Consider the following 15,933-nt stretch of genomic DNA (forward strand, 5'->3'; position numbering starts at 1 on the left):
CTTGTCCACCAACATAGAAAAAAACAAAGCAAATTAAGCCCACCCATGTGGGGGACTGTGCCCCCAACCCCCCAACTAAATATACCAACTCAGAGATTGTACTATAGCAGAGAAACATGGTGGCCCAGTTGTTCATTTCCAGGAGTGAAATTGCGATGTTCTGGGTGTTCGATAACATGCCATTTTTGCAAAGTGATCTCAACATTGTGAATTTCACATAAGTGTTTTTTCGATAATATAAAGTAGATGCATATGTCAGGGGACATGGAAGGTGTCCTATATCAGCCTATAACTTGGTAGTTAGTTCTGTTCAAGTTGAGCTTGAGTTCTATGAGTTTAGTTTGTGGTCCCTGGAAATCTGTCTTGAGTTGATGTGGTCCTTGACAAATACAGATGCGTCACTCCAGCTAGCATCAGGCCTGAAGGTGTAGTAGGCACAAAATCAGGTCTATATTAGATAACTGAATGTTATCTTTAGCGAACGCTCACATGAGCAAAAATGCCAATAATCGAACTTGGTATTGTGGGGGGCTATGCCCCCCACACCCCCTGCTAACTACGTATTCCAACTCCAAGATTGCACTACAGTGAGGAAAGGGCAAATATCCCACTCCTCACTGTACCATGACCCTGCAAACACCCCTTCAATTCCTGGTATTTTCACTCATGTGAGCGATCGCTAAAGATAACATTCGGTTATCTAATATAGACCCACAAAATCCCAGTATGGAGGGGATTGCTGTCTTTACACTGAAAAAAGTTTTTAGTAACTACTCAAACATGAATGTGCTCTGAGTGAAACAAAACCTAAAGATCAAGAAATTTATTGTTCAGACTTCTGGCATTAAGAAGAATCACCTTAATATAGCCCACTTTATGGTTTAAATTGCTCAGTATGCTGGAATGTCCATTAGCTTTACTTTGTCCAAAAAGAAACAATGGGGGCAAAAGAAGTTTTAGCTGGTATAAAGAAGCCTTGAAATGAGAGGTGCAGTTCATACTTTGCAAAGCAAGTTGGGCTGCCAAATATGCTGACATACTGGATCCCCCTAGAAAGACACCAACTATTTAAGTCAATCAACTTTTCATTGTATCCAAGTATTGACGATGGGTGAAGGAAGGATTCCACTCAAAACCAGTACCTTGACTGCATTGGTCACATGCATGGTGAGATCCAGCATGCCCTACTGTCTGTCCCATAGAGTTTTGCACCAAAGGTCATTCAAATCCACATGGACTACTAGAAGGTCATATTTCTGTTTATCCAGTGAAAAAGGTTTTGATTACCCTGATAAAGTCAGAGATCCTGTTGCCAGAAAAACAGTTAAATGAGGCCCTGTCTTTGCCCTGCCTTTTGAATGTGGAATGTATATGTCTAATTATAGTCACCAATTCCTAAAACATTTTGCTTGTTCTTCTGGAGTTTAAAGTATTTGATTGATACTGTTTTGATTCCTGATGTCCGTTTATGTTGTGTGAGCTTAGTGGAGATGTAATAGTAGATGCCTACTAAGACTTAAACTCTTAACTCTAGGAGATTTTGATAGTGAATTTTACAACCTCAGCATATGACATTTGAGTGTGGCAAAGCACAGATGTTTGTAGTGGTACTCACAGGATGGGTTTTCTGGTGAAACAGATGCCTTAAAATTATATATATGTCTTCACCTTTCATAGACTCAATTATCTGTGTTAAGAAGGGGTTTGTTATCTGTGAACATGCAACATGTTCTAAACTATCTGAAATAAGGCTGGCTACAAAAGGAACAAAAGCATGTTTACATTCTGTATTGTACAGGCTGGTCTTAGAATTGTTTCCTTTGCTGTATTGGATATATAGTCTAAAGCTTATTATTTGACAAAGGTGAGAAGACCACTGTTCATTGAAGACAGTGTGACACAGTTTGTAAATCAAGAATTTTGAGCTTTTTAACATCATTACAATTTTCAAACTAACACATTGCATTCCCTAAACCATGTGTTCAGTAGTGACAGAGTTATTCAAACATCAATAAAAAAATGTTATGCCAGCTAACAGCAACACTCTTACCTTGTACCTCTTGAATGTACAGAGAAAAGAATGAGAACAAAGGTGACAATATTTTCTATTCTGTTTCAGCAAGAACAAATGCTAAACGTTCAAAATGCATGACAAGCTGCTCAGCAAAAACAGGCATAGTCCTGTGCTAGGTTATCTAACACTTAACCTATATCCTTTCTTCTTTCTTCATCCCAAGACTTTCCACCATAAAGATTTACAAAAGCAAGTGAAAAAGATTTGCTTTTTGGGCTCCTCGCCAAGCCATTTTTGATTTTCTGGCTCCTCTTATCACAACAGGGTGAGTTACTCTACTGTCAAAGTGAAGATAGCTGCCATTTTAAGTTTTCATGTTGAAGAAAATCAATCATTTATTACTTCCCCTAGATTATCCAAGGAATTCCTTAGGGGTATTTTCCTTTGTAGACCTTCCCCTAAAGGATCCAGCTCCCCCTTGGGACATCATCATCATCTTGTTACAAGCTTAAACTACACCCCCTTTTGAACCAGCATCATGTTTCTGGCATAGAAAATGTTATGTTTGATAGCAGTTACTTCGGCTAGGAGAGTATCAAAATTGAAGGCCCTTTTGTGCAAACCTTCTTACTTGATCTTTCTTGAGGACAAAATGTCCCTGAAAACTAAACCATTTTTTATTCCAAAGGTAGCTTTAAAGACTTTGCTAAATCAATCAATGTCTTCTAGCCTTCTTTCCTCATTTTTCCAACAAAGGGAAGCGCATATTGCATTTGTTGAATGTTCATCATCGATTCCATTTCTACCTTCACCATACAAAGAAAGCTCGAAAGTCTGATCAGCTGTTTGTTTGTTTCTCAACATATAAATTGGGGCAGGGAGTCTACAAAATGCCTCTTTCTAAATGCTTGTCTGACTGCATCTCATATGAATATAGATAGATGGAGCTGACTTTACCCAAACCCATCAAGGCTCTTTCAACTAGGTCGGTGGCTACTTCTACCTCCTTCTTTTCAATAGCTCCCATTAATGATATTTGTGTTGCAGCCACTTGGTTCAATGTACATATCTTCATTTCTCTTTATAAATTGGATTTGTAGTCCACAGATACAGCTGCTTCTGGTTCAGACATCCATCAGAATATCCTTCAAACAGACCTCCCAAGGGATTCATTAGCTGAAAAATCTGTCCCGTTCATTAAGGAACAGATGAAAGAGACAACATTAGATATGAAAGTTATTTGCTTACCATACTATTAGATCTGTATTGTCTGCTTCTATATTTCCTCAACTTCCCACCTTCCTTTTCCTCTCCCTTTCTCATGTGGTATTACTTATTGACTTCTAGTATGACTGTACTGCATTTTCTTGGGTCTATTCATTTGTTCTTGAAGCTCTAGTGCAGAATACAAGATAGGTATATGAATCCTAATCTATGAACAGAGGTCCTTTGTCCATTTTGGTTACCTGGGCAAACTTGATCTGAGGTAATTTCAGTAACATGAGCAGATTATGGGTAAAGGGAGAAGCCTGAGCTTTGGATCCAAAGTCAACAGTGGCTGAAGTCAGATCTGAGGTCAGATCCAAATACCCATCCATTGAAGAAGGACAGAAGCAGCCAACACGGATCTGTCATTATGGTAAGGGTCTATGATGAGAGGGTCTTTTGTCCACTTTGGTATTTGGGCAAACTCGATCTGAGGTAATTTCAGGGGCAGGGAAAATGTGGGTAAGGGGGAAGAGCCTGAGCTTTGGATCCAAAGTTTAGAGTGGTCGAAGCTGGACCTGAGATCAGATCCAAATACTCATTGTTGAGGAAGAATGGAAGCAGATAACACAGATCTAGCATTATGGTAAGTATAAAACGTTCATTTCTAAAACAGATAAGGTTGAGGGAGTGCCAGGACTGAACAACATTCCCTTTTAGTTTTAAAGTTGCCTGAAAGATGAACAGGTGAATGTACTGGTGGGAAGTAACAAGAATGTTGAGATTAAAATTAGATAGACAGGCTAGTTACATAAGTATAATTATTTTTATTTGAAAAGATAATAAGAAAGAAAACTTAAAAACATGGAGACCTTTATCATTATGAATCTCTGATTCCAAATTGTAAGATGTTACAATTGAGACTGAAAAGAGTGATGAGTAATGTATTGAAGCCAGAAGTGTTTGTTGTTGATAATATGAATATACAAGATCTACTTTTGCTAAAAAGCAGATTAGCATATAAGATAAGGTATAATGGCCAATGTGAAAGGAAAAAGTATAGATAAGGATATAACAAAACTTGTTGACAATATGTAGTCATGTAAAAGTGTTAAAGCCTTATGGCTTATAAGTGAGATTTTTAGAATTTTTTCATATGTTCATAGGCTCTAGAAGCCTAGCCCTGTTAATCCTGGGTTGCCCCAGTTGGCCTTGGTTTGATGGACATACTTTACAGATCAGCACTGACTACACCTGTTCATGAGGGACGTGGGTGTCATGCCCGGGGTGAATTTGCAGTCACCCATTTATTTATCTGGAGCATTTCTCCCCGGGCCTCCGCTGAAAACAGGCTCTGTGGAACCTAGTCGGACATTCCCGGTCAACAAATGTTAAATAAATAAATAAATAAAATAAATAAATAAATAAAATATTTGTTCAGGTTGCACTTAAATAGGGTCATTGAGAGCTCTGCTTCATATGAATTACAAGTTTATACAAGAGCGGCAGCAATCTCTGGGAGACATACCTGTCTCTCCAGCATGTTATGTTAATGTCACTGGCAAAGTTGAGATCCCTAGAGCAAGTGATACTAGTGCCATTTGATTTGTGAATGTGCAACATTTCCATCAAGTCAAGGTCAGAGACTTCCCTGTAGGCTAGGCACAAGTCACCTCTCAGTAGCCTATATGATACAGAATGCAGTGATAGGGCTTTCAGTCTATCCATTTAAGTCATGGATTGGAGGCCCTGTATCATCTTAGTGAAAAACCTCTGTGGTCTCTCCAGTTCCTGCAAGTGTCTGGTGAAATACATGCAGAAGGCACATTGTACTCTATTAATGGTCTGATTAGGGTTGATTAAAGTGGGGTTATAACATCCTTAGACCTGGATGCAATGCCTTTATTTATCAGATGTACAATGTAGAAGGCTTTCCTTACCACTGTAGAAACCTGGTAGCCAAAGTTCAGATTGTTGTCAACCAGTGTTCCTAGATCTCACACCACTGGGTATGACCTTAGATGGGTGCTACCAATATTGTAATTAGTGGGGAATTCTACTTTGCCAAATGGGATAATAGTGCACTTTTTTGTGTTTAGTTTTAGACCTTGACTTTGGCATCAGTAATTTGTTTGTGTTAGCCCCTCCTGTAATATGTTAAAATCATTGAAGGACTTAATGATTGCCCCTAGTTTACAATCATCAGTGAACTCAGTAACCCAAAGGCCATCTACTTTAGCCTGGACTACCAAGAAACAGATTCCAAATAGTAAAGATCCCAGTACAGATCCTTGGGGTACACCACTAGTGAAAGGTCTACTGGTAGAGGTGCAGTCACCAACTTTGACAGTATGTGTTCGGTTGGTGAGCCAATTAGCTGCATGTCTAGTGATGTAAAAGTTAACACTTAGCTGGGAGAGTTTTTCATTGATACCCAAGTGGGGAATTGTGTCAAAGACTTTGGCTAGGTCCATATAGGCTTCATCCAGGGCTTTGGTGACTTTCTCTAAGAAGTCTGTCATGTTCAGTAAGCATGATCTATCCTTAACGAAGTCAAACTAGGCTGAGTCTAGAGTTTGCAGTTCACCTATGTCCTTGATGATATGGTCCATGATTATCCTTTCCATGGCCTTGCAGATGAGGCTGGTTAAACGTATGGGTCTATAGTTCCCAGGGTTGGTTGATGGCCCCACTTTTTGCCAGGAGATTACCGTTGATGTTCTATATTCTGCTGGTACAAAGCCAGTTCTCAGGCTATGGTTAAACAGAATGGCAAGTGGATCAGCTAGGTCCTATTTTAAGTTGCTTAGTAAGCAATCTCGGATGGTATCTGGTCCTACTTAGGCCATGTATTTGGCCTTGGTGAGTGCAGATATGACTTCATCTCTAGAGATACCAGGTAGAGAACTTGTCTTAGGTATGCTTTGGGGTATTGCTGGTGGGGATAGGGGGATGAAGTTTGCACCAATGCTGTCAGCTAGCAGGTTGGCAATTTCCTCCGGTATAGTGTGAGTGGTACCATCTACTAGTAATTTGACACATAGCAGCGCACTCTATTTTAGATTTTGGATGTAGTCAAAGACTGCCTTATGATAGTCCTTGGCTAGGGATGATACTTTAGTTTCACAATTAGCTTTAGATGACTTTACAGGACTTCTGATGTGCTTGTTCATTCAGTGGAGGGAATTCTTCCTCTGCAGAGGCAGTTATCTTCTGTTCTTGGACATCAGTTCCTTCCAACTGTTATACAATCTGTTTATACTTGATGTCCACTAAGTTTTGGTTTTATTCCAGTCAGGTGCAGCTGAGTCTATACAGTTGCTAATAGCACAACTGTGTACATTTCTGCATAGGAGTCATTACTGCCTGTGATTGTAGGGTGCATAACTTTTTATATCATCACTTAATAGGATGTAGTTTGCTTTTGAGAAGTTCCTTAGATTTTTTGCTCCTTTGGGTGTGTGGGATCGAATAGTTACTTTGAATGAAACTGATTTATGGTCTGAATTTACCACAGAGGCTATCACACAGTGGGCAGTACAGTGATCACCCATGTTGGTGAGTACTATGTCGAGGACATTAGAGACCCTTGTGGGGGTGTAGACTATCTGTTCCAGAGCATTTGCATTGCCAAAGCCCAGGAACCTCTGGGTTAGCATGTTTGAGCTCCTGTATTTTAACCAGTTGATGGAGGTATAATTGAAATCTCCCATGACTAAGGTGTTGGGCTGTATGGTGAGTTACTCCAGTAAGTCCAGATATGCAAGGGTGTTTTGCATATATTTTGGGCATGGAGAAATTCAAGAGAGTCATACTTGTTGACCAATCTGGAGGTGTAATTGGCTTTAATGAAGATTAGTACACCTCCATCTTTGGTTCTTTCTCACTCATTCTGAGGTCTGAAAGTGTGGAAGGCATTGTAGCCTTGCACAGTTGGGATGCTGTCTGCAGCCTTGAACCATGTTTCAGAGACTGCACAGATATCAGCATCTTCCAAAGTGAGTAGCGCTTCTAGGGAGTGAAGTTTCATGTTTAGACTTCTAGCATTAAGCAGCAGAACCTTGAGTTTGCCTTGAGTGGATTTTGCTATGTTGAAAATGTTGTTCTGACATTACCTAAAAAAGACACTATAAGAAAGAGAAGCACCTTAGCCAGTATCCAAAAGCCTAGGGGAGACAGGTGTAGACCATCTCTGACAAAGCAGCATGGCCAGTCGACCATGTCTTCCCAGGCTGACAAATACTGGAAGCCCCTGGAATGACACCAGAAGCTAAGCCAATTGTTGAAGTCAATATTTTTTTCTTGATATTGTGGCATCATTCTGGGTGAAGGTAGAATGGGCTAGGGTCATACCTGCCAGGGACACATAATCTGAGAGTTCAGTCATGTCTCTCTTCATATAGTCCATGGATGTACATCTCAAGTCATTCACCCCAACATGGACTATGACAGAGTCATAATGGTACATTTTTGTGAGTGACCTGAGTGCATGCATGATCTGATGGATCCTGGCACATGATGGGCAGCTGACTGTGACCTTCTCCTTGTCCAGCCTGATGAGGGGGACATCTGTGTGTCTCACTATGGAGTCTCCAATGACCATGACATTACGTTTTTGAGGTGTTTTACCTTAGGGGCTTATTTGGTGAGACAATGATATGCGTGTTGTTATGTTCAGTGGTGATCTTTTGGTAGGCTTCTAGTGAGTACCTCCGCATATGTGGGTTTATGTGTTGTGTCCAGAACTTGTGTGAGAGGTAAAGTGAGTGAGCTGACAACCTGTTTGATGACTTTTTTTTTTTTTGTTAAGTGAGAGGATTGTTTCAAAATTGATAGTATAATTACATCTCTCACATACAGTATTTGTTTCAGGACTAAGTGGTTGCCTCAGGATGTCCAAGTTAATCAGGCTATCCGGAGAAATGGTGGGAAAGTGACCATCCATAATGACAGGTTTCTAACATAGTACTGTTGGGGAGTGGACACGTTAGATCAGTTTATGATGTAGGAATAACAGAGGGGCTTATTCTGTTGACAGTTTACAGTGAAAAGTTGTGACGATGCTACTCAGTGTACAGTTGTGGTGCCTACAGAACAGTAGGGGACTTAGGAGGTTTCTGACAGATGCCTAAGGAAAATTTATGTTCACAGGTGTTTGCATCTCTACAGGATAGTGCTAACCTCTGTTGTACGATGCGCAGCTGCGTGCAAATGCAAGGCTTAAATACAGGCAAAATTCAACAGTTTTAAGACAAACTACCAATGGGAAAGCCCCAAACTGAGCCTTTCTCTGGAAACCCCCAATTTGTTTGCAGTGGATGACTTGTATTTCAGTTCAGATGCACTCCAGATCTCTGGCTAAACTCACCAAACTCTGAGCAGTTCTGGTTAAATTTATGACTTTATGGGAAATAGAGTAAAATGAATTTGGTAGCTAGGTGAGGTCATTCAACGAGCCCCTTATTTTTTAGGCTAATAATGAATTGTGTCATGAGGAAGGATTAAAGAGCAGACAATATTTTGGAAAAGAACAACAGAAGAAAGAAGGTGCACTTTCTTTGCTATATAAATGTGCAGATGATATAATTTATATAAGTAAAATTATAAAACAGTTAGTCATGTTATGGAAATACTGGGAAAACCTGTTAAATTAAGCTGGTCTCCAGCTTAATAAAACAAGTGTTTAAGGGTACATTTAGGAAAATAATTATGTATTTTGCAGATAAATCTATAAAAGCCAAGGCATGTTGTAGTCCACACCAGGAGCAAATGTATTAATAAACACAAAATAGCTTCAACAGCCACATATATGTCTCAAATAATTTATGTTTTCATCATAATACTTCATCAGATGTAACACCACAAACACAAAGAAACCCCTGTTTATACCCTTTGACGCTAAATGCCATTAAGTAATTATGCTATTTAATACAATTAAAATCAATTAAAACCTTAAAGTAAAAAATAAGCCTTAAAAGACTAAGCAGTTAAAACAAATCACGTACAAAATACTTGTGACGTCAATCTAATAAAATTCCTAATCAGCCCAGTTACAAACCAGTTATATAAATTAAGGCCATAAAAAAGTAAAATATACTTAAAAGACTTAATATTATAAATATTTAAAGATGTAAACATATCCAAAATCCTGAATTAATTCTAAAACAGTCATTAAATGTCAAAATCATAAAAAGTGTAAAAATCTAATGTATAAAATATCTTATAAATAGGTTTGTAGTGTATAAAGGGCAGAAGAGAAATAGAAGCTGGGATTCAATAAAGCGTATTCTCCATGTCTGAATAGTGTAGCAACTATTGCACAGAATATGGCTGCCGAGCAATCCAGTAAACATGGCTGGGGGTGTGCATGACCCTCCCCGCACTATTCGAACACGGACACCACTGAATAATGCTAATTATCTCATTTGCTGGTGAAAAACATGCAAATGAGGTGAATTAGTGATTCAGTAAGCAGGCAGGCATCCATGTTAGAGCAGTGTCCGATGCAGAAATACATTTGGTTACTAACCATGTACATTTCTGCAAAAATCAAAATGGGGGCATGACAGCTCAAAGTAAAGTATGTATTAGGAACATTAGGTATGCCAATGGCCAAAAATATGGCCATTGGCATGCAAAGCCATTTCAAAATTATAGAAATCAAACTTTATTTTTTTTTGGCTGATGTTGGCCATTTAAGTGTAGCGCAGTGGTGCACAAACGAGATTGTGCAGAAAATTTTAAAAAATGTAAAGACAATTTTATATGAAATATGAATTCTGTCATTATAGTAGGTAGCATGCAAAACTAAAACAATAACAGTTAACAGTGGTAGCTAATGAAATAGGCTCCAGTGTAGTGGTGTAACAAGGGACTAAGGCAGTGGAGTATGCAAATGAGCTACATTTACTGAATAGCAAAATGGGAGACCGTGTCTGCCTGCACCTAACCGTGTTGGAGCTATAATGCTGTGGTGTAAGCAGGTGAAGCAGCTGACATGAAAAGGGGGTGTGTCATGCTTGTTGTAAGCAGATTAGAGCTCTGTGGCTTCTATTTGTGCTCAGCTAAGCACAGCTAAGCAAGGGTGTGTGTCTGAGGCTGCTTAGCTGTGCTTAGCTAAGTCAAAAAATGCTGAGTGTGTTCGCTTCCATGAAGGGCCATTTCTGCTCAATACTGTTTACTTTAGCTACACGGGTTTGGGTGGCATGCCACAGGGCATAAACACAACAGAAATAAAAAAAAAATTAAAAAAAACAGCAGGAACTAGCAGACACGTTTACATTTGAACAGCGGGTTTGCACGGCACAATGTGGGGCTTAGAAGGGCTGGAAATGGGAAGAAAAAATGGAAAATAGCAGAATAAAGGCACTCAAGTACAAATAATATAGCTGGCAGGTGGAATGTATTATAGTCAGCCAACCACACAGGCAGCATCTGCAGCACACCAGTATAAACTATGCAAACACCTTTCAGACTGTTTTTTCCCACACACTCTTGCACCATTGGTGTACACACTTGGGGGAATTTTAACAGACAAAATAATGTTAGGGTCTGCTATCACTTTGATACATCAGTATGTGCTAGAGACTGAGGGCGGTGAAGAGGATAATGCTGACAACCATCCCAAACTGAGGAGGAGGAGAAGAGTGTTCAGACCCAGGATAACCTACCAGGGGCTACATGGTCTGGAGATACTAGAGTGCTACAGGGTAGACAGGGACTTAGCAACTCAGTGAGCTGTGCCGGCCTCACCTCAGATCCAAAGCCAACAGAGGGGAACCCATCCCAGTTGAAGCCACGTGCCTCAATACCCCTATTGATGTGCTCCCTGCATAAGTGCATGTGAAACACAAACTACAGTTATGTGATTGCACCTATGTCCCTGCTGGACAGGGACTCTATGTTCTGACATGCCTTAAGATGGGCCACACTCTCATCTGCGTGAGTTATAAGGATTTCAGGGCCAATATCTTACTAATGTCATATCAACCTATCAACCTATACACAACTGTCTGTCAGTGGTTCAGCACATTACTCTGTACTGCTCTGCCACTGACATACCTGGAAGTCACATTGCTATGTGGAATATACTACACATATAATGGACATTTCTGCACAGTAAAATACACTCTGTACCTACACCCATTCCTCTCAAACTCTGACAGCAAGACATATGGACAAGGTAGTAAATAAAAGTGGGACAAAGGCCCAATGATAAGCACATGTAAGTATTGCTCTTACAAACTGAAAAAGTTGGTAGACTAACAGGTTTTGCATTAGCAGGAATTGTCTGATGGTTATGAACTCTGAAACACTAATGTCTGTCATTATTTTGTAACTTCGGTCTTTAATTATTTGCAGATAACTTGCCATAAAAACATAAGTTTATGTAGACTGAAGCAAACTTCTATACAAACATCTGGACAATCTGCCAAAAACTGTACAGTTGATAGGTATGGACACCAGGATGTGATTTTTCAGGTAAGAATAATACCACACAAGCAAGAGATCCCCAGCCAGTATATCACCAAGTTGCTAGACTGTTTGCACAGCTTCATCAGCCACACCTCTCAACTGGTTGTTTTGGGCAAGAATGTCTATAGTTGGGCTCATTATATTGGTCTGTGCATCATACATCTTGTATTTCTCTGATAAAGCACTGTGATGATCTGAGGATGTCTGTCACTAGGTAATGACACAATACATTTCGGTGTCAGACGTCAGATATGTCAGAAAATGTCTGCTAAAATATACCCTGTACCTCTAGCAACTTCCTGTTTACTTTTGAGAGGTATGGCTGTAGCACACAAAACCCCGGACTGGAGTACAACTATCTCTGGAATGGAGCCCCACTCTTACTATAGAAGGTCATACTGGGCATGCTCCTACACTTAGAGAATCACGGCCCATGTCGGAACCCACATCGGACTATATAACTGTATCGTACATATATGCTTTTGCATACAAACAGCTATGTACGCCTTAACTGTCTCTACACACACCCATCAGACAGGATTACCCTCAGCTAGCTGTAAGTGGCCCATATGTGATATATCTGCATCTGTTGTTTGTGATACATAGACATATATATGGGCAACATATAACAATATGTCAAGCATACACACACATAGACGTAGGGAAGAAAGAGACAGACAGTGATAGAGAGAGAGAGACACAGGAAGACACAGAGAGTCATACACAGGTATACCCTGAATGGCATAGAGTGATGTCCTGCTGCAGACAATGGGGGATGTAATATCACATAACACATCACCTGCCTGTGTGTGTGTGTGTGTGTGTGTGTGTGTGTGTGTGTGTGTGTGTGTGTGTGTGTGTGTGTGTGTGTGTGTGTGTGTGTGTGTGTGTCTCTGCAGGTTTAAGTATTAAGAGGCAGTTCCCACTCAGTACACTTCCCATTACCCTATTTCACAAGATCTGCTCATGTCATTAATCTTAGAAGTGTCATTGGATACTTGTTACCCCTATAAGCTCTGCAGCACATACAATAACTGTAGGGTTTTAATCCCAGTTCTGGCAAATGTAAGTGTATGTAGGTGTGTGTTTGCAGGTGAAACAGTTTTAGGCCATTCCCATCCACTACACTTTCCAGTACCCTACTTTAGCAATCCTGCTGATTTCATTCCCTGTAGAATTACCTTTGGACAAGCCTCAGCCCCTATAAGCTCTGTGGCGCATGCAATAACTATATAACAGTATAGTACAAATAACTAGATAGGCAGTGGTTCTATTCTCAATTCTGGCAAATATGTGTGTGTGTACAAATGTTTGTGTGTATGTTTGTAGGATGAAGTATTTTGAGGACTTTCCATTTGTCATCCCTAAAAGCTCTGTAGCATGGGCGATAACTGCATAACACTATAGTACCAATAATTAGATAGGTAGGCGTTCTAATCCCAGTCCTGGCAAATGTAATAATTTTGTGTGTGTGTGTGTGTGTGTGTGTGTGTGTGTGTGTGTGTGTGTGTGTGTGTGTGTGTGTGTGTGTGTGTGTGTGTGTGTGTGTGTGTGTGTGTGTGTGTGTGTGTGTATTTTGATGCCCTTCCCACCCAGCACATTTCCCATTACCATACTTTACAAGGTCTCTTGATGTAATTCACCTTAGACATACCTTGAAACAATGTTAAATTCTATAACCTCCGTGGCACGTGTGATAACTGCATAACACTGTAGTACATATAGCTAGATAGGTAGGAGTTCTAAACTCAATAATGGCAACTGTGATACTGTGTGTGTGTGTGTGTGTGTGTGTGTGTGTGTGTGTGTGTGTGTGTGTGTGTATGTATGTGAGAATCATATCTTCCCTCTGTGTGTTGGGGTGAGAATCATATCCTTGGGGGGTGTGGGTTATATTATTTTGAGGAATGTACCACCTAGTATACTTCCCATTGCTCTACTTTATAAGGCCTGTTGATGTTATTCACCTTAGAAGTACCTGTATACTTTTGTCAGCCTTTTAAGCTCTTTGGCATGTGCAATAACTGCATAATACTATAGTACAATTAATTAGATAGGTAGGGGTTCTAATCTCAATACTGACAACTATAGTAGTGTGTGTGTGAAGCATATCCCATGTGGCTGTTGTGTATGTAGGTTATAGCATTTTAAGGCCTGTTGACCCCCTACCCATGACATTACTTTAAAGAGCTTGTTAATGGCATCTGTCTCTCATGCGCCATATAACACTATACAGCCCATACCTGTCATCTGTACAGATGTACATGGAATATCCAGATGTTTGCAACCTATACGTGGTCTGTGTCCCCTAACAATGAGCATTCCTGTGATATCATTTCCAAATATGTCGCAGTTACCATAGTGATACACATGCCAGCATCAAGCATCATACCTGACTGACACATCATGCTGATACAAAGTCTGTCACTTTATCACTTGTCCAGGATTGTAGGAGCAGTAGATGAGACCAGTTGCTATTTCTGGTGGGTTATCCCACCATCCATGAAGGCATTCACAAAATCACTTGTTGTAAGAGGTTGTGTGTTATGTCCCACGCATATAATCTATGTGGAGCATGTCCTGTGTATGTAGCACTATAGTACATACAAGTGGATATGTAGGGTTACTAATATGTCTATTGGCAACTGTGTATGTGTTGCTGTGTGCACTTCCCCTGTGGCTGTCTTTACTGTGTGTATGTGATGGCTATACCATTTTGTGTGCCTCTTCCACCCTGTGAACTCCCCTATTGCCAACCAAGTTTCAGCCCATACAGATGTCATCCACCTTGCAAGCACAGTTACACAGTTTCTAACACAAAGCCACTGCGGTGCATGCTATGGTCATATCACTGTGTATTTTACATAAATAGATGAGTAGATCATCTACTCTGAGAAGTGTCAACTCCATGTGCATGTGTGTTTCAATGCATGATCCCATGCAGCACTGTGTGTGTGTGTGTGTGTGTGTGTGTGTGTGTGTGTGTGTGTGTGTGTGTGTGTGTGTGTGTGTGTGTGTGTGTGTGTGTGTGTGTGTGTGTGTGTCAGATGGCTCTACCATGTTAAGGGCCTCTGAACCCACCATTGGCAAGTCTAATAGCCCCTGCAACTGGCACCCACTTGAATAGTAGTGGTAGACACTGCAACACTACATTTACCTCTGTGGTATTTGTGTTATGTATCTAGTGCTGTCATTGGTAAGACTGTGTAGGTAGAAGCTGTGCTCAGCCCTTAAACAGCTGCCCCATGTACAGGACTATGACTCAGACATGCATATGAGATAGCAGATACACATGCTGGTGATTGTCAGGTTAGACTAACACAGGCTGACCTGCATCAGGAAAACATACGCCAAACCTGTCATACACAGTACTAGGCATACCACATCAACTGTATGAAGGGTGAGTGGATGGGACAGAAATGACAGGGGCAACAGGTGCTTACAGGTGAATCTGTTGTGGTTAAAGTAATGGCTAAGCTTGTGAGGGACCTAGTGCCAGTACTCAAGTAACCTCCTCTGTATGTGTGAGCCTGTAGTACTATAGAAGACCCAGGTGACATGTATGAAGGCTAGCTGGCTTTGGTCAAGGGTATGTATGCAAGGTCACACTGTCTGCCCCAGTTGTCCATCACACACTGTTGGATGTAAACACACCTGGTAAACATGTACATATACAGCTGCACCATGGCTATGAAAAGGTCACTGTGTTTCCACTCCACTATACTCATCGTTGATACTGTCAGCAGGCCCACAGCCTGCAGACACACAGACACCTGGAACACAAACAGAATACAGTACGTGACACTACAGTCAGTCAGCAGTACTAACAGCAATAATGCATCATGGCTAAAAGGGTATATACACCTTTATGTGTACCCATAACTATTTCCAGCAGACAGCACCTTACACAGCATTACATTACTACACTGTACTATATTCACCCTGTGCATCAGACCCATATGAGCATGCCCCTGCATCAATGGTAAGGATAACAGGAATGTGGCACATGTATCATCACATGCACAGGGTGTGGTGTGGGATTGCCAGAGGCCTAGGCTGGGCCTTATGGTTGAAACTGTGTGTGCGTGTGTGTGTGTGTGTGTGTGTGTGTGTGTGTGTGTGTGTGTGTGTGTGTGTGTGTGTGTGTGTGTGTGTGTGTGTGTGTGTGTGTGTGTGATGGAGGGGTGGTGTTCAACTGAGCTGTGCAGAGCAGCTGTAAATGTCTGGTGGTGACCAGC

The sequence above is a fragment of the Protopterus annectens genome, chromosome 2.part1 (assembly GCF_019279795.1).
Source record: "Protopterus annectens isolate FY-2018-M chromosome 2.part1, PAN1.0, whole genome shotgun sequence".
NCBI classification, from domain to species: Eukaryota; Metazoa; Chordata; order Ceratodontiformes; family Protopteridae; genus Protopterus; species Protopterus annectens.